Below are 27,971 nucleotides of genomic sequence, written 5' to 3' on the forward strand. Positions count from 1 at the left end.
CCATGGCTTCTCACCCTCTCCGTCTCTCCCTCCTGTCTCCTCCTTTCTGTTCCAGTCTCCTCTTCCTTCAAACTTCTCTCCTGCCCATCCTTCCTTCTCCTCCAATGACAGGCCTCCTTCTATCCTGTACCTGCCCCTCACCTGTACTATACAAATTCAATGGGGAGAATGTTCTGGTGAAGTCACCTGAGTTCTGAGTAGTGACTAGGCAGCTGTCCTTGGGGCAGTGGAATTAGCATCAAAATACAGATAACTCCAGGGCAATCCACAACAAATAAATGACTCTAAAAATTCATGGAAAGGGGAGACAGAGAAGGAAAGGAGGAAGAAAATCAAATGTGCTGTTATGAAACAGTAACAAGTGGAGGGAGGCCTGGTCTCCACAGCTAAGGTGGGTGAGCTCCTGCTTCCCAGTTACAAGTGCTTAGCAAGCATCCCCAGGTGGCGGTGCTGTGCACCCAGGATTGGAAAGCATTCTTTTCTGCATTGGTGAGCCCAAGTGTAGAGCTGCTAACACACACTGAACTCCAATAATGGGTATTGCTTGTGTTAAGAATTTGACTTGTACTTCAGTCCTTCCACTTCCGTGAGACAGTGTGCTGGTTTGTTCTGTGCCAACTTGACAGAAACTAGAGTCATCAGAGAGGAAGGAGCCTCAGTTGAGGAAACGCCTCCCGGAGATCTATCTGTAAGGCATTTTTTTTCAATTAGTGATCAATGAGGGAGGGTCCAGCCCACTGTGAGATGGTGTTCCTGGGGTTTATAATAAAGCAAGCTGAAAAAGCCATAATAAACAAGCCAGTGAGAAGCATCTTCCCTGGCCTCTGCATCAGCTCCTGTCTCCAGGTTCGAGCCCTGCTTGAGCTCCTGTCCTGACTTTCAATGGTGAATTATGATCTGGAAGTGTAAGTCAAATAAACCCTTTCCTCCCTAACTTGATGTCTGGTCATGGTGTTTCATTGCAACAACAGAAACCCTAACTACGAGCGATGGTTTCACTGCTTCTTACCCAGTTAAAGATGAGGCTGGCTAGACCAAGTAAATTCAGACAACCTTAAGGGAAGTCTGATTCTTCATTCCATATAAACCAAGAAATCAGAGAGATGTCTCAGTATTAAAGAGAAAGCTGAGGAATTATAAGAGAGCTGTGTGCTAAGCAGACAGGAAAGATTGAACATTCTGATGTCCCTTGACCGCAGACAGACTATGGTGTGGAGTCGCCTCTACCCAACTTCTAAATTTGGTCAAGAAGATAAATGGTATGTGATGGGCACAGAGCGGTGTTGGATGGGGTTGGGGCAGAAGCTACCTTAGGCTGGGCACTGATTCTTGGAGCTTCAGTCCTTCTTTGTCCCATGGCTGCAGTACAGAGCCAGACCTTGGAGCACTCTGTTGCTGCTCCGGTGATGAGCTCACTCTGGGTGTTGAGTGACTTTGCTTGACAGGAGGAGAGAGGGTGGGTAGGAGAGGATGGGGAGGGAAGAGTCACTAAATGTAGGTTTCAGACCACTGAGCCAGGGAGGACAGAGATAATTCTGTGAGATACATCAGGTGCTCCTCTGAGGAGCCAAAAGGCCATTTTGAGATGGGGGAGAAACCGGATGTCAGGTGTTTGGGTTGCTGTTGACAGCTGGCACTGGAGAAGGTTAAAGTGAGTGTGTGAGTGTGCACAGGCTCACACATCCATGCACACACAGTTAACAGCATCCTCCCCGAGAGGGGAAGGATCCCCAAAGAGAGGTTTTTAGTGCTTCATGAATTTGAGTCGCCACACAGAGGATTCCTTCTTCCAGGGCTGGGTGTCCATCTTGGGATGTGAAGCTGTTGGCTGTGCTGGATCAGTTTAGCTTTTCCTTCCGTGAATGTGTGGCAGCACCCAGAATGCCTCACAGCAAATCGGGTGGCTGCATCACTCCTCTTGTAGCCTTATGTCCCCTGGGGCCATTTCTTCACACTGATGGTGACAACACAGCTCGTGCTACTCTGGTGACTGACTTGAGAAAGACTTCATAGTCTACTTATGCCCCCCAGAACAGTTGAAGTCATGGGACACAACTACGTGGGAATCAAGACCACCCTGGGAAGATGACCATGGTGAGAGTGAACCAGCCACACGGTCCGCTTCAAGTGTCCTGCCCTGAGTCTCAGAGGCCACGGGAGAATTCCCCTAACAAGGACTTCCTAGACCAGGATGAATATTCCAAAGATTGCTACCAGCTACAGGCCAAGTGAGCAAATGTGTGTGCTTATGGGGAACAGTTCACATTCAGATGATCTTACCATCGGTCACTGAAGCTACTCTTGCATAGGTCCCCTTTGGGAAACTGTTGGTAGGTGTCATGTTACTACTACAAAAGACCTGAAATAATCACCATGTTAAAAAAAACACAAGTTCATAGGTCACAGTTTTGGAATTTCAGCCCATGTTCAGTTGGCCTAGCTCTTGTCATGAGGCCAGATCATGTGGCTGGGCGTTTGTGGCATGGGACCCGGTTACAGCATAAACCAGGGAGCAAAAGAGAAAAAAGAAGGTCTCTAGGTACCAGTCTTCTTTAATGGCACACCCTCAATGGACCTTCTTGCTTCTCAGGGGCCTCACCAACCCCAGTAGTACCCATTGACAACCACGTCATTAACACACAGGATTGGAGGAGGGCATACAACATGCAAACTCTAGCAGCAATGAATGGTGGCTGGAAAGGACAGCTCTGTAGTCAAGCTTGCTGCTCCTAAGAGTGAGGAGGGGTGGATCGGATTACAAAGATAGGAAATGGTATTGGGTTCTGGCTGCTGGGGTGGTTCTTGGTCCCATATCTGCTGTGGGCACATATCCCTGCAATGGATGAGAAATCCATGCTGGTTGGCAAGCTTTATCACTATCGTGGAAAGCTCTGACTGGGCCGTCTGGAGAATCTCTCCCATGTGCGGTTACAGTATCCAACGGGCAGAGCATGCCATACAGCTTGTCTCTTCCTTTCCAGAAACAAACGGAAAACCAAACCAAACCAAAACAACCCCCACTCCCAAAATCAGACTAATAATATCTTAGCTTACGATGATGAACCTGACTGAAAAGTCTTTTCTAAATGCCATGAACTAAATTATTTCTGTACCTTCTATATTCATAGGCCTGGTGTGGGGGTGTTCAGGGATGGAGCCTTTGAGAAGTGGCACGCAGGATAAGGGCTTTATCATAGGGTTAGTGTCCTTTGAAGAAGGGAAGAAAAGGTCATGCGTGTGAAGCCTGTGAGAAGGAAGTGTGGTAAGGCAGCAGGAAGGCCTGCGCTGACACCAGATCTTGGAGCATTCCTCCCTCCCTCTCCCCCACCCCACCTCCGGCTAGATTCTGAGTTTTATAGCAAACCTTATTGTACAGACTTGTGGGGTTAGAGGTCCAGTCCGCCTGGGTTCCCCATTTGCCCCTTGCCGGGGTGCCTCCTCTCAACCCGCAAGCGGGGCTCCATAGTCAAGCCTTTCTCCAACCCCAGGCCCCCCAACCCCCTCCTGCCTTTGGTTCGCCCAGTCCCCACCCCCAACCCGCACACCTTCCTGTTACCTGAGGTATGTGGATAGATTCTCCTCCCCCCCAACCCCGTGTGGTACAATCCAGTGACTTCTTCCTCAGGCTCTAGAGAGCTCACCCCTACACTGGAAGAAGGAAAGGGGTGGGGAGAGGGGAAGTACTAAGAGTCTGTTACTAAGTTGCCACCGCAATTAAGAGGGACCGTTTCCAATCTTAGCACTGATTTCCGGAAGTGTCGTTGGCGGCTATTTCCATGGCAACCAGGAGCGGCAGTTCCCTGGGCAGGAGCACTCCTTTCCAGATCTGTTTCATTCCCTCAGGAATGCACACATCGAAAGCTAATCACCAAGGCGTTATTACCAAAAAGCTGAGCCTTTAGGAGATGGTCCGCCCAGGCGGGAGTGTGTGGTGAAGGTTGTTTGCACCGTCGTGGATCAGGAAGCGCCGACTATGGTGGAAACTTCAGCGAGGGCTATAACCTCCAAAGGCCTAAACTCCTAGTGGCCCATTTTCTCTAGGTGGCATCTCTCAAGGCTTTTCCACCCCCCAAATTCACACCACAAGCTGGGGACCAAGTATTCAAATCATGACTTGTGTTCGGGATGGTTCAGATTCGAACCACAAAGACAGTCTAATCCTTATGCATGGAATTTGCATCCTTGTTGGAATTTGAAGGGAGGCGGTTCGACCTCTCACTGTAGGCCCCTAGGGCCACCTTCCCAGATTCTCACAGGCCGGTAGGTCTTTATGTTTTCTCTTATTGCTTCCCTTATGCCTCGGTCCCTTGCCTGCGCAATCTAAAAGTCCCGCCCCATCTCCCTGCCCAGCGGTTGGCAATTCTTAATTATCAATCAAAACCAGCTAGGTGAGGGACCCTCAGGTCTGGAAGCCGAATTAAAACAAAGCATCGGAACCAATTCCCAATGAAAGAGCGTACCCCAAAACGGGGAGCCGCGTCTCTTGCTCCGATCGTGGGGTGGGGTGCCCCCAGGAATCACGAGTAGCTGTCTTGATGTAACAGCAGGAGGTAGCTTTATTAACGAGATCCCTATTAGCGGGATCCCGGGTCGATATGTATCCCACACAGGAGACAGAGGAATCGACCCTGAGCTTCCAAACTCGGGGGTTTATATAGGGGCATTCGCGCGGTTACACATGATTGGTCAATTCAAATGGTGCACAGTTACTTTGGGCGCGAAATTACATCAGCAAGGTGTACGTGCTCTCTAGCAGCTCGGCAGGCAGGTAGGGTGGCTCATCTCACTCAGGGGGGTGAAGGAAAGGGAGGGGGTGGCTACAGATGGTCAATGTCCTTGGGGCTGATAGCTGGTTTGGCAAGTCCTATCTCTGGCTCTCCCTCAGGCACGTCCGGCCCTGCACATCCGGACTCTGACAATGAGTAACCTTTTTAAAACTCTAGTTCTACACCAACACCATCTGAACACTTCTTTGCCTATAAAATATTTTTCCGTGTGATCCTCACTTTCTTGGTATTGTGACTATGTCTTATATTCTGGGAGTGCCCGAAATAAAAGAAACACCCTGTCTACAGGGCTTCCATTATTAGCAAACTCCAAACCACAGGTCCGTCTTCTGTTTTGTAGTTTTACCGGGACTCACTCACTTGATGACATTGTCTGTGGTTTTTTTTTTTTTCCTCCCATGTACAGTAGTAGATTTGAGTAATTGAGAGAGGTACAGAGACAGCACCGTTTACAAAATTTAAAATAATGTTTGGCACTTTACAGAAAACGTTTGCCAAGCCCTGAATCGTGCAGTGGCAGGCGACAATGGTAATTCACAAGTGCCACCGTTTTTCTTACTGCACACATCACTTCCCTTATGTCTTTGCTTTGTCTTCCTTATTTTCTTAGCTCTTATTTTACCCTCTACCTGTTTGACCATTCTGAGTCTTGGCTTCCGTTCCTCTTCTGGCTTGCCCTGGTCTTTCATCCAGACCCACATTCTTTGTGCCTCTTCTCCTAGTTTCCCTTCCTGATTCTGCTCCGGCAGCCTTGTTGGTCTTCTCCTGATTCCTGCTTCAACTTCTCTACTACCCCCTTCCTTTCTCTTTCTGCTTGGCCTAGGGATGGGTTGACCTCTTTGATGGGGGAGGGGCAGGCTGATGCCTCTCTTCACCATTCATGGTCTGCTTTTCCTAACCTTTCTCAGAATTTCACACTTCCTTCCATTCTTGGGTTTTCTTGTCCAGTCAACAGAGCAGGGATGATATTTACCTGGTAAGAAAAGGTAACCTCTAGGATCAGTGACCATTTGGCTTGTCTGTCTGGTCTGATTGGTGAGTGTGAATGTTTTGAAGGTTATGTTGTCTGTTTGCATTAGACACGTTGCCCTGACATCTTTGTCAGAGGGGCTCCATGAGGCCCTGCTGTGGTCCCAGCTTCTGGGTTTTAATTAGATTTTTCATGTTCTGACAGCATTGTGAGGCAGTGTCTAGAGTCAAAATTTAAGTTTGCTCAATATTAGGATGGGTGTGTCTGTACTGTGGTGCCTTTCTTCCCACAAGTAATGTGTTTTGAATTGAAGATGCTCTGTGGTCAAACGGCCCTTGGAAGCCTGCACTACTGGTTACTGAGGACCTCCTTATGTAATAGTGCTGAGGAAAAATTACCATGCTTGCAGTAATCTTTAAGTAGTTTTAGAAAATCTCCCAAACTCTCCACACCAGCCAGAGTCTGACCAAACTAGAATGACAAGAAACCTCATACTGCAGGGGCATGGCTACTACCCCAGCCCAGGCTGGAGCCTCAGCACAGAGCAGCCCCAGACTTTACCTAACTTTAAACAACTTAGCCTAGCGTGTCTCCAGAGCAGAGACTCCATTGTACTGACCTAAACATGAGCCTATTCACTCTTGTTTTGCTTCCCTTTTGAATATTGCTTCCTTTTCTCAAGGCAACAGGGCCAAGGCACTTCTAATTTCTGTGTTTGAAATGCTTTTACATACCATTTAATCATCGTATTTGACATAAGAATTGTACATTTGGTAGGAAAAGGAGAACAGCATGCAGCCAAATGATGTCTGTCGGGCACTTGCTGACTGACTCTAGCTCTGCTCTTTTCTTCACATAGGTCTTTCATGGCCAACCTCAAACTCAAAGTCTTTCTATCCCAGCCTCCCAAATTCTGGGATAATAGGTAAACTTCCATGTCTGGCTCGTAATAATTCTCACCAATTGCTATTTACAAAGCACAAGCCAGGACCCAGCTCTGCCAGTCTGAGATGTGGCTCTCTGCTTCCACATATGCTCCTACTGGGATGTGATGTCATACACTGCCTTCCCAAAGGCCAAAACAACGGAGCGACCTCATCTTGAATGCTGAGTGTCTTAAACTGAGATAAACAGTCTTTCTTTAGAACTAAACTACCCTGAGTATTTTGTTACAGCCACACAAAGCTAATTCACAAATAATGTCTCAGTTCTTCCTAAAAAATCTTTTTATTTTCCATTCTTTTCCATACATACTTATGCCCTTACTCATGCCCGGGGTCTGTATGCTCCCTGCATCCCTTAGACTGCTAACTCCTTCAAAGCTAAATGTCCTTATAGGCTGTGAAAACCCTACTAAGTCCTCTACTAATACTGAAGTAAACCTCCACCACTCACCAAGGCAGTCTCGAGCTTAATTACTTGCAGCCATTGCTGCTATCTAACTAGAAAGACCCAAGAGTTCAACTGAAACATTGGCTAGGGCACCACCTTTGCAAGGATGAGAACTTCTGCCCAACCCTTTTAACAACCTTTGAAAGAGCTGCCAATGGCTGAGAGTAAATGGCGAGACCTGCGTTTCAAGGGAATATTATTTTGGCAAATATCAAAGCCTTAAAGCTAACATCCTGGGCCTCAGAAACACCGCGTCATAGAAAAATATGCAACACTTTCAGATGTTATTAAAACAAAAATACATATTTCATGTGTTCAACTTGGAAACAGTCAATATTTTAAACATTTGTGACCTTGACATAGTAGCAACAATGAAACAGATCCTGGTTGATACTCAATTACTTTATTTTTTAAAATACATGAAGGTGTTCACTATGTTTTATCGAGACACTCTGTAGCAGAAGGCCAAGGAGGAAACATTATTCTCTATTTTCTTTTTAAACACCAGAAATAAAATAATTGTGTGTGTGTGTGTGTGTGTGTGTGTGTGTGTGTGTGCGCGCGTGTGTGCATGTGCGTGTGAATAGGCTGAGATAATGTGTAAGCCAGCCTTGTTTTTCTTCTGTTTCCCTTGACAAGGAACTCCTCCTATACAGGCTTCTGCCAAGTCCTGGTGCATGTTGAGTCCAAACATTGTGGCTATGAGTTCATGACATGTGTGAGGGGTTTTAAACAACAGCTTCTCGTGCAGACGTAGCACAGTCTCCTTCCAGTCAAGGTTTCAGCTGAAATTTCCTGAGGCTTGGGAGCTCGCTTGCTGTTTGTACGATATCTCAGCGTCCTCACTCTAGACGGAAGTGAAGCAGTTGGATCCCAGCAGTAGACTAAACAAATGAATGGAGCTGTGTGCAGGGCAGATAGTAGATCTGCCGCTACAGGCACCGTGTGTTTATCAGCCTGATTTACGGGTGCACTTCTATGTACCATGGCCCACTGTGCTGATTCTGTGGTCAAAAAAAAAAAAAAAAAAAAGAGCATTCATTGAAAGCACCACAAATGGCCAATGTTGATTTCACCTAGAAATTAAGTCATTTTGAATCTGAAAGAGGAGAATTAGACACAATTACGGTCTTTTATGTTCACGGAGGAAGGAGGAGATCAAACAGTGGATTGAATTTGTGTTGGGGCCAGGAAAGTCTACGTGAGGATGTGTCAGACAAGAATGGTGGGGGAAAAGAGAGGGGAATGAGTGGTGAATCGAGAAGTTGAGTTGACGGCTTAGCTTTGTCCTCAGTTTGCCTTTCTAGATGTTTAGCCCAGATCTTTAACATGTGTAGATGTGGGCTGAGAGGGTCACAGTTGGAGCTCTGAGGTTCTTGTTTCTTGTGCCTCTTTACTACAAATTGTGCCATGACACATGGGCAGTTACAGGGAAGAGGACAGTTTATTAAGGGACAGATGGAGGTGTGCCACCTTTCATCTGTGTCCTGGTTCCAAGAAGACAAGGAAGGGACAAAGCCTGGTCCACAATGACCTTTCATGGGTCTTTAACATAGCCACCAATATGTCTAGATCTTATAATACTGGGTTTCTTGAGCATGGTCCTTTGGTTGAATGAAGCCCACGTAGATTGAAGGATCCAAGTCTTTCAGTTGTTGCCACATTTTCTGTTAATTTCTGGGGTTTTCTCCACAACAGTTTTTGATTCTTCTGCCTCAGAACCTAACTGACTCTAGTCAGGAAGAAGGTCACTCTGAGGGTTTTGGTGCTTCAATAACTAAATTTGATTTTTTTTTTGTCATACCCTAACCTGAATCCCTCAGACACTGACAATAGGATTATGACATAATTATTTCAAGAAAAATGAAAGGATAAAGAACAGAGGAAGCGATTCAACAAGCAAAGAGTGTAACCTGTGGCGAGTTCCGTAGTAGACAGTGCGTCGGGGAAATGCTCAGGGTCAGGTAACTTTCAGCTTCATAGACAGCTTGTCCTCACTGTGTCTGAAATATCACTCTCTTATGTGGACTTTTCTCAGAAGACTGGCCTTGGTGAAACTCAAACAAGTTCTTGAGTTCAATTTGAGTTAAATGGCCCACCTTTCAGAGTCAGGCGGGAGCTCAGTGGAATGCAGATTTTCAGGTGAAAGCCTGTGACAACATAGAGCTGAACCACAGAACTTCTTTGTTCTCTCTGCACCTTCTTGGCTCTTCTAGTTTTCAAAGGGCAAAGGAAGAAACTTTATCTCTTGTTGACAACTCTTAAAAAATGCTCATCACGAAGGTAGAGACAAGGCATATCTCTTCTAGATAGCGTGGGACAGTCCCATAAACGTCTTGAGTACCACAGGAAGCTGCTGCCTTTCCAGATGGGTTTTTCCCAAGCTTGTGGCTCATGGTGATATGGAAGGAACTTTGGACTGTGATGGCAGGGGTTGTAATAGAGGAAACTCTGACACTAAGCTGAGCTTAACGAGAGCTCTTCTTCCAAAGCACATCTGTAATCTTTACTGCCCTCAGAGATCTTTTAAATCATCCCTAATTCATCACACTGATCAAAAACTTGCTTCTATTCTCTCTCTCCTACATATTCACATGAATAATGATATATGGGCATATATAACTATGTGCAACACATATACATATAATATGCAACATTAGACGCACATGTCCTTTTCTGCCTTTCTATAGTTTTATAAGTCATAATAAAACCTGACATTTTTGGCCTGGAAAAGCAGAGCAGTTTAGGGAATGACTTGAAATATTAAAATAATACAAAGAGTTATTGTTAGAGCTAACTTGTATGTAACTAATAGCTGGGAAGATATTTATAAAGATCTCACACTGAACTTCTTTCAATGAATGGAGAAACACCACTTATCTTGGTGGTTTTATATTGTGTTTTTTTTCTAAATGTGGATATTTACTTCTAAATGCTTGAAAACAATTTATCTTTCTGAGCAGTTTAGAATTCCTTTTATTTACTGTGACTGGACAAATGGCTCAGCAATTAAAAGCACTTAACACTCTTGTAACATCTGTATCCACATGACCACAAGTGCCTGTGACAGTAGCTTCAGAGGATCCAGTGCCCTTTCTGGTCTCCTTAGACACCTGCACTTATATGCACACATCTTCACACATACATACACACGTACATATAGTAAGATAAATCTTTATAAACAAGAACTCTTATTTACGTTATTGTTGGCACTATATAATACAAATGCCTCATAAATTCTTTGCTGATACAAGCTTAAAATCCAGTTGGATTCGGTTCCCAATGGACACACACCAAGGGCTAGATCCTCCAGACTGCAGTATACATTTGTACCGGGAAGTTGCTAGGATTCTGCTGATGACTGACTGTTTAGAAGGAACAGAGCAGAGTCAATGTATTCCAATGTTTGTTGAGTCTCTCTCTTTTGTACCTAAACAAGACTTGATGTGGTAAGCTGGGGCAGCAGCTCAAAGGAGGATCAACCAAACAAAAAGCCCACGTCTTACAAACCACACTTCAGCCACATCTTCTAGCTCAGAACCCTTAGCAAAAAGGCCAACGGTCAGGAAAATAAGGAGATTTAAATTTCACTTCCTCTTCCTTAGACTCTTCAAACACAGGCAATTGGTGGTTAGACAGCAGGGAGCAGAAAGAAGAGAAATCTAAACAGGCAGACCACCAGCTGGCTTCGGGTGAATTCTGAAGTAGACCACGGAAAGGGAAACTGTTAAAATATTATTTTTATCTATGTGCTTTGATCTTTCCTTGAATATTGCTTTCTTTTAGCATCTCATCTAGTCTCTCTTTGCATGCATTTCCTTTCCTATAACCCCACTCCTCTCTTCCTGTCTCTTTTTCTCTAGGGGGAGTCCCCTGACCACTGGGGTGTGCTTGCCACCACAGCATGACCCCCCCCACATCTCCTTGAACATTATTTTCATTTGAAGTTCAATGCTTTTCTTTCAACTCAACCAAGATTGTTACCACACAGGAAATTCTTTATGTCCTCTCCCAGAGCTCCAATGGTTTTTTAGTTTGTTTGTTCTTACCAGCTTAGAGGAGTTATTGTTTACAAGTTTTAAACTTTGCTCTTTCCTAACTCTTCAATTTCTTTTTTTTTCCATTTTTTTCTTTATTAACTTGAGCATTTCTTATTTATATTTCGAATGTTATTCCCTTTCCCGGTTTCCGGGCCAATATCCCCCCTCTCCCTCCCCCTCCCCTTCTAAGTGGGTGTTCCCCTCCCCATCCTCCCCCAATTACCACCCTCCCCACAAAAATCATGTTCACTGGGGGTTCAGTCTTGGCAGGACCAAGGGCTTCCCCTTCCACTGGTGCTCTTACTAGGCTATTCATTGCTACCTAAGAGGTTGGAGCCCAGGGTCAGTCCATGTATAGTCTTTGGGTAGTGGCTTAGTCCCTGGAAGCTCTGGTTGCTTAGCCATGTTGTTCATATGGGGTCTCGAGCCCTTTCAAGCTCTTCCAGTCCTTTCTCTGATTCCTTCAACGGGGGTCCCATTCTCAGTTCAGTGGTTTGCTGCTGGCATTCGCCTATGTATTTGCTGTATTCTGGCTGTGTCTCTCAGGAGAGATCTACATCCGGTTCCTATCGGCCTGCACTTCTTTGCTTCATCCATCTTGTCTAATTGGGTGGCTGCATATGTATGGGCCACATGTGGGGCAGGCTCTGAATGGGTGTTCCTTCTGCCTCTGTTTTAATCTTTGCCTCCCTATTCCCTGCCAAGGGTATTCTTGTTCTCCTTTTAAAGAAGGAGTGAAGCATTCGCATTTTGATCATCCTTCTTGAGTTTCATTTGTTCTAGGCATCTAGGGTAATTCAAGCATTTGGGCTAATAGCCATTTATCAATGAGTGCATACCATGTGTGTTTTTCTGTGATTGGGTTATCTTACTCAGGATGATATTTTCCAGTTCCATCCATTTGCCTATGAATTTCATAAAGTCATTGTTTTTGATAGCTGAGTAATATTCCATTGTGTAGATGTACCACATTTTCTGTATCTTCAATTTCTTTTTCACAACTCAATTTTAGTGTCTTACCCTTGATCTCATCCTTCCCTATTCTCTCCCAGTGTAGAGTTCTTTCTTATTTTATTACTTAATGAGCTTTTTTCCAACCTTGGGGATGAATAATTGATATTGAAAGTAGTCTATTGAAGCTGGAGTAGGGGTAGTTCAATGATAGAGCATTTGCTTACCACACACTGGGTTGGATCTCACCACTAGAATAAAAGGCATGTACTTTAGATATATACGGGTTAGAGGCTTCATATGCATACACAATTTCAAATATTTTCCCCAAGCTAATTAAGCATCCATCACCTAACATGCTCAACATTTCCTTATACACACAGAAAACACTTAAGTGTTACGGTCTTGGCGAGGTTTAATGGCTTATTAATGGCAGCCCCATTGTTGAACATAGGTTTCCAGAACTCACTGACTTTGCCCAGCTTAAACTTCTTACCCCAGCGTATCCCACCCCCACTTCCCCACTTCCTGGTTTCAGTGAAAATGTATTATTGACATGGGCATAGACATGTCAAGAACCCCAGTGACTCAGGTCACCGGTGTGGCAAAGCCTCCCTCAGGCAGGCTCAGAGGGATGGAAAACCTTTCTCCAGGCTGACAGTGTGTGAACGACCTATCAGTGTGAGCAAAGACTAGCAATGCAGCTTTCTCCTTCCGGATGACTGCAACCGGAGACTGCTTCCCTACACTGACTAGCTGACTCCCCCACATGTGCTGTGCACAATAAAACACACTGAGTTTCCTGGCAGCTGCATAGCAGTCATTGTCCATCGCAGTGAGCGCAGTCCACCCAATGCCAGCTTTTCTGTTCATGTGTCTGCGTGTCTGTCCTTTCTTCATTTCTCAGTTACCCCGTTAGGCTTCCAGGACAAGATGGCTAGTGCAATCATTCTGCTCCGTTTCTGTGAGTGTGGCATTTTAAGATTCTCTGTAGAAGTAAGAACATGAAGCATTCATCTTCTTCATCTGGCTTAGTTCACCTAGCATCATGTCTACAGTGCTCATCCAGGTCGTTACAAATTGCAAGGTTTACCAAGGTGTCAAGGCTGATCACCACTGCTCTGTGCACACACATGCATTCTGTTCTTTTATTCATGCACCCACCGAGAGACATGGAGGCTGTTTCTACATCTCAGCTATTACAAATAAATCAGAAATGAACATGAGAAGTCAGACACGCCCTTGAGATCTTGATTTCGAATTCCTTGGAACTGCACAAGGAAGTGAGATTGTTTGATATAAGATCATTTTTCACTCTTGAGAAGTTTTAACGTTACTGTCCTGGAATATACAGTAGAGAAATAATAAGTCTCTTCAACAAATAGTCTTGGGAAAATTGGTCATCCATGTGCAGAATAAAGCCGAACTTCTCTCATAGCAAAGTCACCCAAAAGGGGACCAAATACTTTAATGTAGAACCCAAGGGTCTCAAACTTCTAGAATAAACAGCGAGGAATCTTCTGGATGTTGAGCTGAGCACTGATTCTTTGAGTATTATATCAAAAACACGGGCAACAGAGGCACTGCATTTTCCTGTCTCTGGAAATATTCTGCCCAGAGGAGGTGCAAAGTTCAACCGAAAGTGAGAGGGAGGAAGGCAAGTCACAATCACCACAGCAATGTTTTAGTGGAAAGAAGGGGGTCCTGATTCATCCACATCAACATTACAATGAGCGTGACCTTACAGCGAACATTACATTACATGAACATTACATTACAAACTTAACATCACAGTGAACCCTAATTTGGAGATTTGGACAAAGGACTCATGAATGAGAAAGACCATGGAGGTAAAACCCCCATCACCACCCAGGCCTCCCACACAGATAGTTTTGTACCCCCAAAACCGAACCCTCATTGGGATCTCTGAGGGTTACAAGTGTCATTTCCTTTACAGAGAATTCAATACTTGGTTTTAAAACCAAAGCCACTTTCCCAGTGGGTTTCTGTTTTGCAAACATGTACGTAAAACGATCATGTAAAGCTTCATTTAACACGGAGTTGACCGAACATGTTTAATCACACCGTGAAGCACAGAAAGGAAGTAGTGAGAATTTTTCACTCTGCCACTGGACAATGGACTGCTTAAAGATGAAATGTTCTTCAGGAAGCCCTCACCATGGAGGAGTTGCACTTGGCGGTGCCTGAGTGCACTAGCATGCGGGCCATTTCCAGCGCGCAGACTGATGGCATTTACTCACTATTTCTCTTGTGTCTACAGTTTCGTGTTCTCGGTCGTTCTTTCAATAATTTTGAAACAAGAGATTTTTCTATCTGTCGAGCTAATCCTGAAAGTCAGACATGTTAAGATGCAATTGATACCACAGAGTTTACAAAGATCTTACCCATGTCTGACCTGACTTTCTTGAGGGATGTTCAGATGATAGTAAGCGCACAGAAGACCCTGAAATCATGGGACGACTGATGGCAGATGATCCTAGAGACCCTTAATGATGGGAGGAATGTCTTGAAGAGATGAACAGAGGAATGATTTCCATCTTCTTGATGATCCTTATCTGTGGCTTATTTTATGCACAATTCCATCTGTCGTCATCTTCCTCTCCTCCCCCTCCTCCTCTTCCTCCTCCTCCTGTCCCTCCTTCTCTTCCTACTCCTCCTCTTCTTCCTCTCTTCTTCAGGGATAAACTCCCATTTCCCTTTATAGACACACAAGGCCATCACTGTAGTCCAAAACAACACTGCAAGCTCCTACCCAGTTTCCTGGCCTTGTATTTTTAGAGTAATTACAGCTCATCTCTCACTTCTCCTGTCACGACGTACCCTTTGTTGATGTTCTTCAGATGCATTGGAGTGGAGACACATGCCCAAATTAAATACCGTTTTATCATTCCCCGCCTCTTATTCCAAGATCTCTTTGTTCTTTACTCTCCACAGATCTCAGAGCTCAAAATGTATTCCCATTAATATCCCACAAATCTTGGCTGCCAGTTGTTAACCGCATGTTCACTTCACTGGACGATAAGCACAAGACTCCCAATTCTATTTGCTGTTTAATATTAACATAGATTAGACCCTGGCCACAGGTGATGCCCGGAACTGACCGATAAGGGCCACGTCTGACCTTCAACTTACACACTTAATCTACCAGCCAAAACAGCTCCTCAGTCCGGTAGGCAGGACATAGTTCTCCACACCTCAGAAATAAGATAATGAAGGCCAACAAAGCTGGGAGACTTGCCCAGGCACACTCAGTAGTCTAACCATGAGCAGTGCTAAAAGCTTTCGTTTTATGCCCATGAAAGAGCAAAACTGTTCATGTTTCAAATGTATATTACATAAAAGTGGTTGACACTTTTCTGTTGTTAAACTAAACTTTGTTGGCATAAAAACAGCTCTCAGGCTCTGTTTTAAGTGAGTTATGTTCACTTTGGAGTGGCTCTGGGTCAAATGGTGACATTGATGAACTGTGTTTTCAATGTCTGTTTTAGTTTCTACTTTCATTCTTATCTGACTGTAAGACCAAGACCCTCCGTCAGTTCGATCGCTTGGATTAAGTGTGTAAGTTGAAGGTCAGATGTGGTCCTTAGTGGTCAGTAGTACTAGCTTCAAGATGTCCCCGAGTGAGACACCAAGACACAGGTTGATGCAAAAGCAAGAGGGTCAACCTTCAATTAGTCCCTTAAGGTGAGAGACTAGAAGGCTACCCTGAATGGCTATTACAAGCAGTTTTTATTCTTTTCAGGGACACAGATTACCTCAGCAAGGTTACAGTTCAAACTTATTGGCTAAGCATATTGACCTTTAAATCTATTGGCTAGCAAGCATCAATCAGTACATTCTGAAAATTTTCTACTCAAGGATGTTCCTGTGGGTGGAGAATAGAACCTGGCCTAGCCTTGACCTGAGGTGGGTGGGTGTACGGCTGTCAAAAGCCCCTAGGGTCCTTCATGACTTCCTCTGGAAGTTTTAGAGCAGCGGCTCTCAACCTTCCTAATGTGGTGACCCTTTAATACAGTCCCTCATGAAGTGGTGAGCTCCAGCCACAAAATTATTTTCGTTGTTACTTTACAACTGTATTTTTGCTACTGTCATGAACTGTAATTTAAATATCTGACTTGAAGGAAATCTGGTGTTTGACTCCTGTGAAAGGGTCATTTAACCTCCAAAGGGGTCATGACCCACAAGTTGAGAACTGCTCATTTAGAATCTTCTGCCACTGTAGCCTTCCCTACTTGTTAACCCTACCTCCTAGTTTCTGACTGAAATTCTAACCTCCTGATTCTCCTGTTTGTCATTTGACTGCAAGTGTCTTTTGTCTCTCAAGTGGAAGGTCCAGCTTTTGGTAACTTCTGTGTGGGAGTATCTGTGCATAAAGTTCCTATAGCAGAGAACAAAGCTTTCATTTCTCAATCAGATTTGAAAGTTCTAGAGAGAGGAGACACATGGATGTAACTGATAGCTGTTCTTAGGCTGTGTTTTAATGAGCACGAAGAAGGGTATCTGAGAGGGCTGGCATAGAAAGATGAGGTACAGATAGGGACCAGAGAAAGATCTGGCACACTGCCCACAGTTGTTCCAGTGCTTAGAGTCTAAACACATCATGGAGTCTGAGGCTCTGCGGGTAGCTAGTTATGCAGAAGAAGGAGGTGGCAGTGCCATCTCTATGAGGGACAGGGGTTTAAGAAGAAGAGTGGTCAACATGGGCAAATGCTTTTGAAAAGTTGTGTAAAATAGTGACACAGAAGTGGCCTTTGGATTGGGCAAAGCAGACTGTTCACAACCTTGGAGAAGCAAGCAGATAAAGAAGGTTGGTGGAGTAGTTCGGGGAAAGGGCATGTGGCAAGAAACACAGCAGTGACTGGACAGTTCTTTTGGGAAGACAGTGCATTGCAAAAGAGTTGAGGAAGGAGTCTGGAGGGAACACAGTGTCAAAGGACTCTGCTTCTTTGTTTTAAAGAAGGCATTAGGATGTGTCTGTCAGGTCACAGAAATGATCCAAGAAAGGAAAAATTTCACTGGAAGGGCCAATCACTGGAAGAAAGTTCATGGGACGAATGGGATGGTGGTGTTCAGGACACCACGAGGAGGAGACTGACCTCTAGTGAAGTAAGAATGTGCCATATGGTTACACGTAAAGTGGTTCCCAGAGGTGCGTGTCTGAACACTTGGTCTCCAGATGGTGGTACTCTTTTGGAAGGTAGTAGAACGTTTGGGAAGTGGGGTCTAGCTGGAGAAACGACTTTCCTTAGAGTTGGGGCCTTGAGGTGTTAGTCTGGCCCCTGTTTCCTGCCCTTTTCTGTTTCTTGGGTCACTTAGATGTGAGCAAGAAACTTCAATGTCTCCGTTGCCATGGCCGAGAGAAGCCTGCACTCCAAGCATGACTGTGCTCTCAAACCATGAACTAAAAGAAACCATTTTTCTCTTGAGCTAATCCTTAGTGGTTATACAAATAGAGAAGTAACCAATCCATCTCTCCTTTGTGGCTCTTTGCTGTGCATAATGAGACCCAACTTGCACATTCGTGTTCAGTAAGTACTGGGCATTATCATCATGTAGCTCTTTTGATAATGAAGAAAACAGTTGCTGGATGGTCCAAGTCATTGCTCAAAACTTGACTGACTGCACTGGCAGTGAATGTAGCTTGACCAGAGATGGAAAAATGGTCTAATGACAGTTGTCCTTGTCCCCAAAGCCACACACATGTGCCATTTGCTCCTGTGGATGCTGGTATGTCATCCTATGAATATCATATGATTGGAACATAGAGGGACCCCGGTGATGAGCGACTGTTGACATACCTGTCCCTTTGTCAGTCCCCTTCTCACTTGCTTGTTACTGATAATGTTCTTCAGAGCTCAGGAGAATGGCAGCCGGGAGGATGGCCAACATGGAAAAGACTGCAACCCCAAAACTCCATTATTGTGCAATCAAGATGAAAGTCATTCTCTTTGCTGACAAGGCTCTCCAGAGATGTTATTTCCCTGACCCCTGTGGAGAAGACTTCCTAACCAACTTGGGTGGCAGCCCAGGGAAACCCAGGGAGAACTTTTGTTCCTTAACATATTTAGTCTAGGAACTCAGAGTTCTGTCTACATGGAGTGCTGCTTTAGATCTTCGGACCTCATGGTGGACAAAGACTCAGTTCACGTGACTTGCTGAAGAGCCAATGAAGAAAAAAATTGGTATCCTTAAGAGCATTATTTAAAAAGAGATGTTTTTGTTTAGAAAAACACAAATCCACCCCCCCCATGTTTTAATCAACAAAGAGCTAAACGGCCTAATAAAATTTCAGAATCAAAACAAAAGAATGCCAGACAAGATTCTTACTTCTAAACCAGTAACAAATCAGCTCTAACATATTTGTGCAGAAAAACGATTTGTCAAAGTAATAGAAAATATGACCCCAGTGTCCATTTAAAAACAACTTGTGAATGTACTGGGCCATAGTCACAAGAACCATCCAATAATGTAACAAAATCCACCCACAGATAAAACCTTATGGTTGTACCTCACAAAGGTAAAGTCGATCGACAGAAGCCAGGCAGTGAGAACCGAGCCCTGGTACATATATAAAGCTTGGAAACAGATTAAAATCGGTGCAGCTCATGACAGGAGAGTGATAGTAGAAAGGCCAAAAGCGATGTGTGGAGGGACGCAGGGCATTGAGGGATGCAGGGCACTGAGGGCTGCAGGGCACTGAGGGCTGCAGGGCACTGAGGGCTGCAGGGCACTGAGGGCTGCAGGGCACTGAGGGCTGCAGGGCACTGAGGGATGCAGGGCACTGAGGGCTGCAGGGCACTGAGGGCTGCAGGGCACTGAGGGATGCAGGGCACTGAGGGCTGCAGGGCACTGAGGGATGCAGGGCACTGAGGGCTGCAGGGCACTGGTTACACTGACCTCACTGGGGAAAAGTTATTGAGCTGTACATTTTTTTTTAAATCGCACTGGGCATTACACTCGGGACCTTGAGCATGTCAGGCAAGTGTTCTACTATTGGTCCATATCCCTAGCTAACTGGAAAGCTTAGTTCCTCACATTTGAGCATCCCACACAATGTATTTTGATCATATTCATGGCTCACTGCTCCCGATTACTCCTCCCAGATTCAGCTTCCTCACTTCTCATTCCTCCCAACTTGATGCCCTTTTTATTTCCCTAATAATATGTTGAGTCCAGTTTATGTCCAGATACCACAGCTGTGGGGTCATCCACTAGGGTGTGGTTGACTTACCAGGGGCCACAGCCTTAAGGGAAAATGTTTCTTCCACACCCAGAACACATCATCCACCAATAACTCCTCCGTTAGGAACGGGTGGGGGATCCTGAGCCTCTCCCCACTTCGTGCTCAGCTCACCTTCTGCCATTTAAACTGTGAAACAGAGTCTCACTGAGTTCTTCAGGTTAGCCTTGGCCTCCCTCCGGTGTTCAGGTAGAACTGGAATTCATAATCCTCTTGCCTTTCAGCCTTCTAAGTAGCTGGGGTTACAAGCATGAGATGCTCGGACATGTTCTTTTCTCTGCGTGCAGGTCACAGCAGGACTCGGGATGCGGGTCTGCGGGTCCATGTACACACATCCCTGCTGCTGGGATGGAGCAAACCCCTTGATTCAGCTCATCTCTCTGGCTGCCTTGGGTGCTGTCTTTGGCTCCGTAGATCTTCCGTGGAACACGTGCACATGAGTGCACACCCAACCATGTGCACTGCTTCTCCTACCTCCGCAGATGGCTTGTGAGCAGACTGTTGGTACACAGTAGGCACTCACAAGTAGTCACTGAGAAAGTTATCTTGTTCCCAACCTAGAAGCTCTCCTTTTGTCATGCAGGGGACTAGTCTCAGAGGCTTTAAAGGATCCCTTGTACTTTTTGCATTGACTGTAAAGCTTGGTTCTTAGAAATCAATTGTACTTCCTGTAGTTCCACCCATCCATCCACCCACCCATCCATCCATCCATCCATCCATCCATCCATCTACCCATCCGCCCATCCATCCATCCATCCATCCATCCATCCATCCACCCATCCATCCATCCATCCATCCATCCATCCATCCATCCATCCATCCATCCATCCATTGTAACCCTGGGGTACACACAGTACATGCAATCTGACAGGAAACATGCCCAAGAGGAATGAACAGCTCGTTGCAGTGACAGGAAACTGTCTATCAGAGGAGAGGGATGAGGTGGCAAGCTCTAAGACATTGCGTAGACTGCCAGCCTCTGTTTCAGTTCCGCTCCTGTTGACACTATCATTTATTTGCCGTCTGCAGGGTTTTCCAGTGGAATTTTGCCCTCTCTCTGCCCTTTCCGACATTCAGGCGGGTTTAGGAAAGAACCAGCCGACTTCTCCCTGCAGGGCTGCAGAGCATGTGGCTCTGAGCCTCACCCTCAGGTTCCTTAGCCATGGTGATTTTCCAAGCAGAACTGCTTTGGTCGCGTAGCTCTTAGGGACACAGACCAAGTCTTCATTCACACTGTTTTCTGTGGGAACCACAAAGCAAAGACAGAGCAGCTCACCTCTTGCAAGTTCATTTAGAATCCCGAGTTTACAAAAGCTGCCTTTTTCCCCATCCCAGGAATAGGAGGTTAAAGAATTATTTGACCTGGCTTTTATTGAACCTTGTCTTGTGTTCGTTTCATTTCTGGCCAGGAGAGATAATTTGGAATGTCACGGCTGAAGAAGAAGTTTATCTATTCCTAACGGAGAGAATGGGAGACCTGGGTTGGTTTTCTTCTGTTTCTCCATCTTTGCCCGTTTACCCCTTTATAGCATGTACGTTACATTACGATTTCTTTTTCTAGAACCAATTGAATGAAGATGTCTTTCCAAAACTTATCAGTGCCATTTAGAGTTCAATGCAGCCAGAGGCAAATTAGTGATCTTTTCTACCACACTCTGTCTTCCTCTGATTTTTTAATATAGATTAATGACAAGATCCTTCTTTCGTTCACTAACACTCTGGATCAAGTACTGCTATGGGCAACTGTTTACTAAGTCTCGTCAGTCCTACGTCTGAAGAGTGGATTCCTTTCACCGTAGACATTACCACCTAATAAGAAGTCCACTGCCACCGCTCACCCCAGCTTCATGAAGAAGCAACTGAGTAGGGACAAATACGTAGATGAAAATACTGACTCTGCTTTCCTAGCTACACACTCAGTCTCTAGAGTGGAAGAGTAATATCTCTTGCTATGAGAATTCAGAGAAATCATGGATATATAGAGAGAGGTACTGTGGTGGTTTGAAAGAAACACAGGTTCATAGGGAGTGGGCGTGGCCTTGTTGGAGTGGGAGTGGCCTTGTGGGAGGAAATGTGCCACACTGGGGCGGGGGCTGGGGGGTGGTTTGAGGTCTCAGATGCTGAGGCCAGACCCAGTGTAGCATTGTCTTCCTGCTGTCTGTCGATCTAGAACTCTCGGCTCCTTCTCCAGCATCATCTGTCTGCATGATGCCATGCTTCCTGCCAGGGTGGCAATGGACTAAAGCTCAGAACCTGTAAGCCAGCCCCAGTCAAATGTTTTCCTTTATAAGAGTTGCTACGGTCATGGTGTCTCTTCACAGCAATGAAACCCTAAGACATGCGCACCTTCAAACACACAGTGATGTTCCTGCCTGTCCACTCATGACCCCGGCTCATTTTACTCGCTGCTGTTGGATCCACTTTCACTAGGCTGTCCTGGACTCCTTTTTTAACATCCTCAAACCTGGGATCTATATTAGGCCCTCCTTACCTCATCCCTAAACAGACAACTTAAAGGAAGAAAACATCTGTGGTGGCTCACAGTTTTGGAGGGGCCATTTATCTGACTCCATCCACTTTGAACATGGTGTTGGAGGTTATGGCTGGAGGAGCTCCTTCACTTCACCGTACACTGGAAGGAAATGCTGGGGCCAATATACTCCTTAAGTCATGTCCCTCAATGGCCTACTTTCTCCAACTAGGTCCCAGTTCCCAAAATTTCTACAGCTTCTCTAAACCATGCCATCAGCTGAGGACCTTTTACCCCATGTGTAGGGCAGGGACACACGTTTCATATTTAAACCTTTAAACCATAATACTATGCAACACACAGCACTTCGGTTTTGGTATTTCAGGGTTTCCACTGGTCTCCTGACATTACCCTCCTTTGTCTTTATTCAGCTGGGTCTCCTCCCTTCCCCCATACACTGTCTATGTGACAGTCTTGATGCACTTACGTATGTTACAGTTTAGTTCTGATTCCTTCCTCCTGTCCTTGAATATCTAACTAAATAGCTTCTCCTGGAGGCCTGATGACCTTCCCCTCCCATAATCTCTCCACATAACTGCGGTTGACGTCCTGACATGCTCTCTTCTGCTCCTCTATGTTCACCTCACCTCTGCAGTCTGGAAGCCTCCATTCCTGCTTTCCATTCTCCAGTGTAAAAGCTGAAATGTCCAAAGGGCTACCTGCCCCTACCCCTGCCCCGAACCCCAAACCTAACTGACCACTTTGTGTAAATTCTCCATGAGATCAGTTGAAGCAGTTGAAGAGATCAATGTTTGAGCACAGGGAGTGCTAAAATGAGAGCTGAAGTGGGAAAGATACTTGAGACTGTAAGGCAGGCAAAATAGCTGATTGTTTTTCCTGCAATGTTCCATCCAGTTCAGCCTTCTGCTTCTGAGCTCTCTGCCTCAGGGATTAGTAACATAGGACTGCAGATCCCACAGAGGATGGGGTTAGTGTTAGTGTTAGTGTTAGGGTTAGGGTTAGGGGTTAGGGTTAGGGTTGGGGTTGGGGTTGGGGTTGGGGTTAGGGTTAGAAGGTTAGGGTTAAGGTTAGGATTAGGGTTAGAGGGTAAGGGTTAGGGGTTAGGGGTTAGGGTTAGGTTAAGGTTAGGGTTAGGGTTAACAGTTAGGTGAAAACATCCCTTCCACTGTTTTTTATTTTTCTGCCATGTTAAAGTCTAGTCAAGTAAATAGAAATTGAATATAGTTAAAACACAGAGCTTGATATTTTGATCTATGCACAACACGTAAGTTAATTCCCTAGCATCTCACACAGTCACCGTCAGTGGGTCTGAAAGCTACGGACACTCCAGGTCTCCCCTCTTAGCAAGTAGCAAATTCACACTGCTGTGTTGGTCCCGACAATCGTCTGCACTACCTGAGATGCTCCAAGTCTTCTCAGCTGGTAGAAATGAAAACTTCTACCCCTGTTAACCCCTCCTTTCCTCCATCCCGCCTGCTTCTGTGAGTTTTGTTATTTTGCGCTCTGTATCCAAGAGGGATTTTATGGATTTGATTTCTGCTCGAAGTTTCTTGCATTTAACCTAATGCCCTCTGTGCTCATCCATACTGTTACACGTGGATTTTCTTCAGACCCCAATGCTTTCAGAGAGGTGGGGAGACCAAGAAAGTCCCCACACCAGTGGCTGCTCTTTCAGAATCCATATTAATTTTGAAAAACTTGTTTAGAGTAGCAATACCTTCCTCCAGATGCTGGCCTCACACCAGAGTGTGGGAGGAAAGCCATGAATCTTGCCAGAAAACAAAGCTTTCAAAATACGAGGTTCGTTCCATTTTGAAATTTACCCAATTTCTTTTTGCCTTAGTCCCACCTCACCTCATGTTATCATCATCATCACCATCACCACCACCATCATCCAATTCAGGGATGTGTATTGCTTTATTTTTACAGACAATTTTTTAAGATTATAAATATGACAACTTATATTTGTAGCCCTTAGAGTTTCACATTTCCCCCTTTTATTGAAAAAATATATAATATATATTATATATTACATCACATAATATATCCTGATTAAGGCTTCCAACCCTCGAATAGGAAGCCTTCCATTTTCTCCCCCCTCTCCTCCTACCTGGGTCTACTTTCTTTCTCTCATTAGAAAGCAGGTAGGCTTCTAAGGGGTAATAATAAAATGAAATATAGTAAAGCAAAAACGAACCCCTCGAAATTGGACAAAACAAACAAAGAGAAGGAAGAGAGCCCAGGAGAAGGCACAAGAACCAGAGACTCAGGTGTTTACACTCTCAGGAAACCCATAAACACCCTGACCTGGAAGCCACAATGTGTATGCAAAGGGTGTGGTCCGACCTGCTCAGGCCTGGAGCTTGCTGCCTCAGTCTCTGGAACATCCATGTTGACAGGCGTTCTCTTGGCGTCCTCCATCCCCTCTGGTCCTTACAGTCTTTCTGCTTCCTCTTCTGCAGGGTTCCCTGAACCCCAAGGGGAGGGACTTATTTTTAAGAGCAATATCAATTTACGAAATATTTTATGAATGATAGGCTACTTTTAGGCTTTAGAAAACAATAAAAACTTGAAATGTCATATGTATATTTTTTGTATTTCAATATTTTACACTGAAAAATGTTTGACTGCTCTATTTGACACATGCCTCACAGCTCTATGAAGGGTACTCAGATGTATCAGAATTTTAATGCTCTTGTTTGTCAACAATGTTTTTTTGCTTTATCATTTTTATTTTGTTGTTTATTATTATTATTATTATTATTATTATTATTATTATTATTGCTTTAATTATATTTCTCAGGTTATTTTCTGTCTTTAAAATGATGCCTCGATATTTGTATTTGTTTCTTTCTTTCTGTCAGTCTTGCTTTTGATTTTTTTTTTTTTTTTTTTTTGGGCAGGATCTATGTAGCCCACACTGTTTCTCAAGCTGTTTCAACATTCTCCTGCCTCAGTCTTCTGAGTATTGAGACCACAGGCATGCGTGCCTTAGCTTCTTTTTGTCCTTTAACACACAATTTTTCTCTGGCCTTTCCTTCTTTCTTAATTTCTTTTGGCTAAAATATATTAGAGCAAATCACAAGACCATGTCATTTTACCATGTGCGTCTAAAAATATGGGTGTTTTCCTACATAACCACGACGCCATTACCACACAGGTCGGTACAAATCATAAGTCATTTGTAACATCAAATACATAACCGCATCCAAATGTCTCCTCTCATCTGCAGAATGTTACCATGCAGTTGCTTTGCTTAAATAACAGTTGAAATAAAGTCATACACTTACTGAATTGCTCCGGGTTGCAGCAGACCAGACAACCCCAACCTCTGAAGCCGGTAAGAGAACACTGTGAGGGCATCGGCCTCCAGGAGATATCTGGGATGGTTTTAGCTCTTCTTGGCTACTACACACTAGTGCCTTTTTAAACACAACCCCACGTACAGACTCAAAGTTAAGGGACCCTAGGACTTACTACATTTATGGATGTCCCTTTGTGAAGAGCAATGCTGTGTCCTCTACTCCTTCCTGGTCCAGTAAATGTCCGAGGATATCCCCGTCTAAGTGAAGTTTAGATACACCTAGGCCCTGTTAAGGCCGTGGCTGGAAAGCCGTTAGAAGTAACCTTTTCCTCATTTTCACAGGTGAATTATCTGTTTATATCAAACCTTCTGCCCACCTCTCTGTTCTCAGCGACGTAGACCAGGAGCTTATTCTGTGTTGATTTTTGACAACCGCGCTATAGTAAATGCCGGCATCTCCGGCGTTAAGAATTTAGCCTATAAAATCACTTCTAATGCAATCTTGAAAATTGCACAACCCTACCTGTACAGAAAGATTTCACCATCTGGGATCTCGGTGAAAGATGGGCCTAATCCAAAAGGCTCACCTCAATTATATTTTCTTTGGCCTTGGAAGAAAAAGTAATTGGCAATAAAGAAAAATGGAAGGGGCCTTTTCTGTAGATATATAGTGGGCGAGCTCAACTCCCCTGACTCTCCCAGCTGACTTCAAAAACTTTTATTTTTTAACCTACCAGTGAGCGAGGTTCTCCCGGCTTTGAATCACAAGCCAGGGAGGTTCACAATTGCTGGGAATTTCATAAAACAAAATTCCCCAGGGAATTTCAACAGAGGTGCTCAGGAAGCCAAAACCCCCTCAGCTCTTTGGCCCAACTAAAAAGCCCAGCTCAGACGCGCCTACGCGCTGCGCACCTCACCTCAGCTGCAGCAGCAGCGTTCTAGGGGCAGCTGCGCTCTGCCGCTAGGAACCATGGGGAGTGTGTGGGGGTCTCCACCACATGCTGACTTCATAAACATGCTCTTCCTCAAGCTTCTATGTATTCAAGAAACGTTCACATGACCTTAGTATCTATAAAATAGATATACAAAGAAACATTTGCTGGTAAAGCATTAATTTATTATAAGTCAATTATACATACACATATATATTAATTAAAGGGATTACTTGATACAAATGAGATACTTGTTTATTTTTACATAAAGTGACATCTTGGATGGATATTTGATCCTACAGGGTACAGAGTATCTCTAAATTTTTTCAGAGTTGAGCAAGATTCTGATTTTATAAATAGATATCAATGCTGAGAATACCACTTCAAATTTCTCTCCTTACAGGACAAATGGCAGAAACATGTTTAGAGCTACTGCAGAAATTGTTAGAAATTCCGTTTAATTGAAAGTCCAAGTCCACTTAATGACTTCTTAAATGAAATTCAAGCCAACTATCCGAAAGACAATTTTGAAAATCAAGTAATCCACATAAAAACAAATCAAGGATATACTGATTTGATATTTACAAGCTCAGAAGCCACTGCAGGAAAACATTTGTTTTCTATAATTAAGCCATTATGTTTCTGTAAGAGCAGAAAACTGTGTATGCTCCAGCATTACAATTTGTCAGTGAGTCTGAGCTAAGATATCCTCACTGGTTTGTGCTGTGGGACAGCATGCCCAGTGAACTTACCGTGTGCACACAGAGATAAAGCCGCACATAAGTCACACAACTGAACACGACTGGGCACTCCACAAACAGCTTGGGTCTACTATGTGATAGATTTTTGTTTTGTAACCCCCACCTTCAGTTATGTGACCGAATATGGAGTTGCAACCTGCAGTTTAAGAGGTTGAGATCAAGACGGGAGCTCAGGGTTCATTTTTATTCTGCAGCCACACATTCCTATAGCACTCTCTGCTTGCAAAATCCACTAGGGAGCATGGTAGCCCTGCTTCTCACAGCAGTCCTGTGAGGTAGGGGACACAGCCTATGTCACCATTTTATGCACAAGCAGACCAGTGTTCTCCAAGATGGAGGTTTGTCCAGTGTCTTCCAGGAAGCAGGCCTAACGCCAAAGCACCGGTCTCTTCTAGTTTAGGACTTTTTCCTCTTTCCCAGAAGGCTTCAGTACAAACTTGATCTTATAGACAGTCCGGGTTTCCCAGCTCACTTCTGGCCAAAAGAGGTATTTCTCGATTGGGGAACTCTGTGTCTGTCTGAGGCAGCAATCTCTGCCCCAAATGGTCTGTTTCTTCCACCTCTACAAAGTTGTCATTTTCTGTGTATACAATGGCAGGGAAAAAAATGACGGGCAGAACTCTTTTAAAGGAAACTTTAAAAAACAAATTCTCTGTTTTCACAGAACTTGATATCTGAAAGCCAATGAATATGTCTGGCCTTGGGGAAGCCAAGATCATCAATTGCAAATAGAAAATAAAGTATTATTTGTTCTTCTTCCATGGTTTTAATAAATTGCATCTCCACAATGAGTTTCTTGTGGTTTGTATGTGTTGGGGTGCTGTTAGGATACAGATTTTTTTTATTCTTTTTTTCTGAGCTGGGGACCGAACCCAGGGCCTTGCGCTTGCTAGGCAAGTGCTCTACCACTGAGCTAAATCCCCACACCCTAGGATACAGATTTTAAAGGGTCCCTAGGGTCAGTAGCTGTTGATGAATCATGCTTTCCCGTAGAACAGTTAGTCTCTGCCGTCCTTACCCTAGTCCTCCTTAAGCCAGATTCTCTATCTACCCTCTATTTCATAGCATTTATCTGTGAAATA

General features: G+C 44.5%; 2 long non-coding RNA genes across 4 annotated transcripts; one reads left to right on the forward strand and one right to left on the reverse strand.

Annotated features, from left to right (window-relative positions):
- Positions 1-2,534: 2,534 nt before the first annotated feature.
- LOC108351158 (uncharacterized) lies at positions 2,535-3,873 on the reverse strand. Of its 2 annotated transcripts, XR_001838217.3 has the most exons (3): positions 3,557-3,856; positions 3,114-3,244; positions 2,535-2,729 (listed from the first exon to the last, which is right to left on the reverse strand). It is a non-coding gene; the product is annotated as an uncharacterized LOC108351158 (long non-coding RNA). The 2 variants fall into 2 exon arrangements; XR_010052491.1 differs by having other exon boundaries at positions 2,535-3,244; positions 3,557-3,873.
- On the forward strand, positions 3,557-27,677 carry LOC102554703 (uncharacterized). 2 transcript variants are annotated; one of them, XR_354493.5, is made up of 3 exons: positions 3,571-4,260; positions 25,125-25,232; positions 27,554-27,677. It is a non-coding gene; the product is annotated as an uncharacterized LOC102554703 (long non-coding RNA). The 2 variants fall into 2 exon arrangements; XR_010052490.1 differs by lacking the exons at positions 25,125-25,232; positions 27,554-27,677 and adding an exon at positions 18,014-18,466 and having other exon boundaries at positions 3,557-4,260.
- Positions 27,678-27,971: the final 294 nt, after the last annotated feature.

Source organism: Rattus norvegicus, chromosome 6 (assembly GCF_036323735.1).
Source record: "Rattus norvegicus strain BN/NHsdMcwi chromosome 6, GRCr8, whole genome shotgun sequence".
Lineage (NCBI taxonomy): Eukaryota > Metazoa > Chordata > Mammalia > Rodentia > Muridae > Rattus > Rattus norvegicus.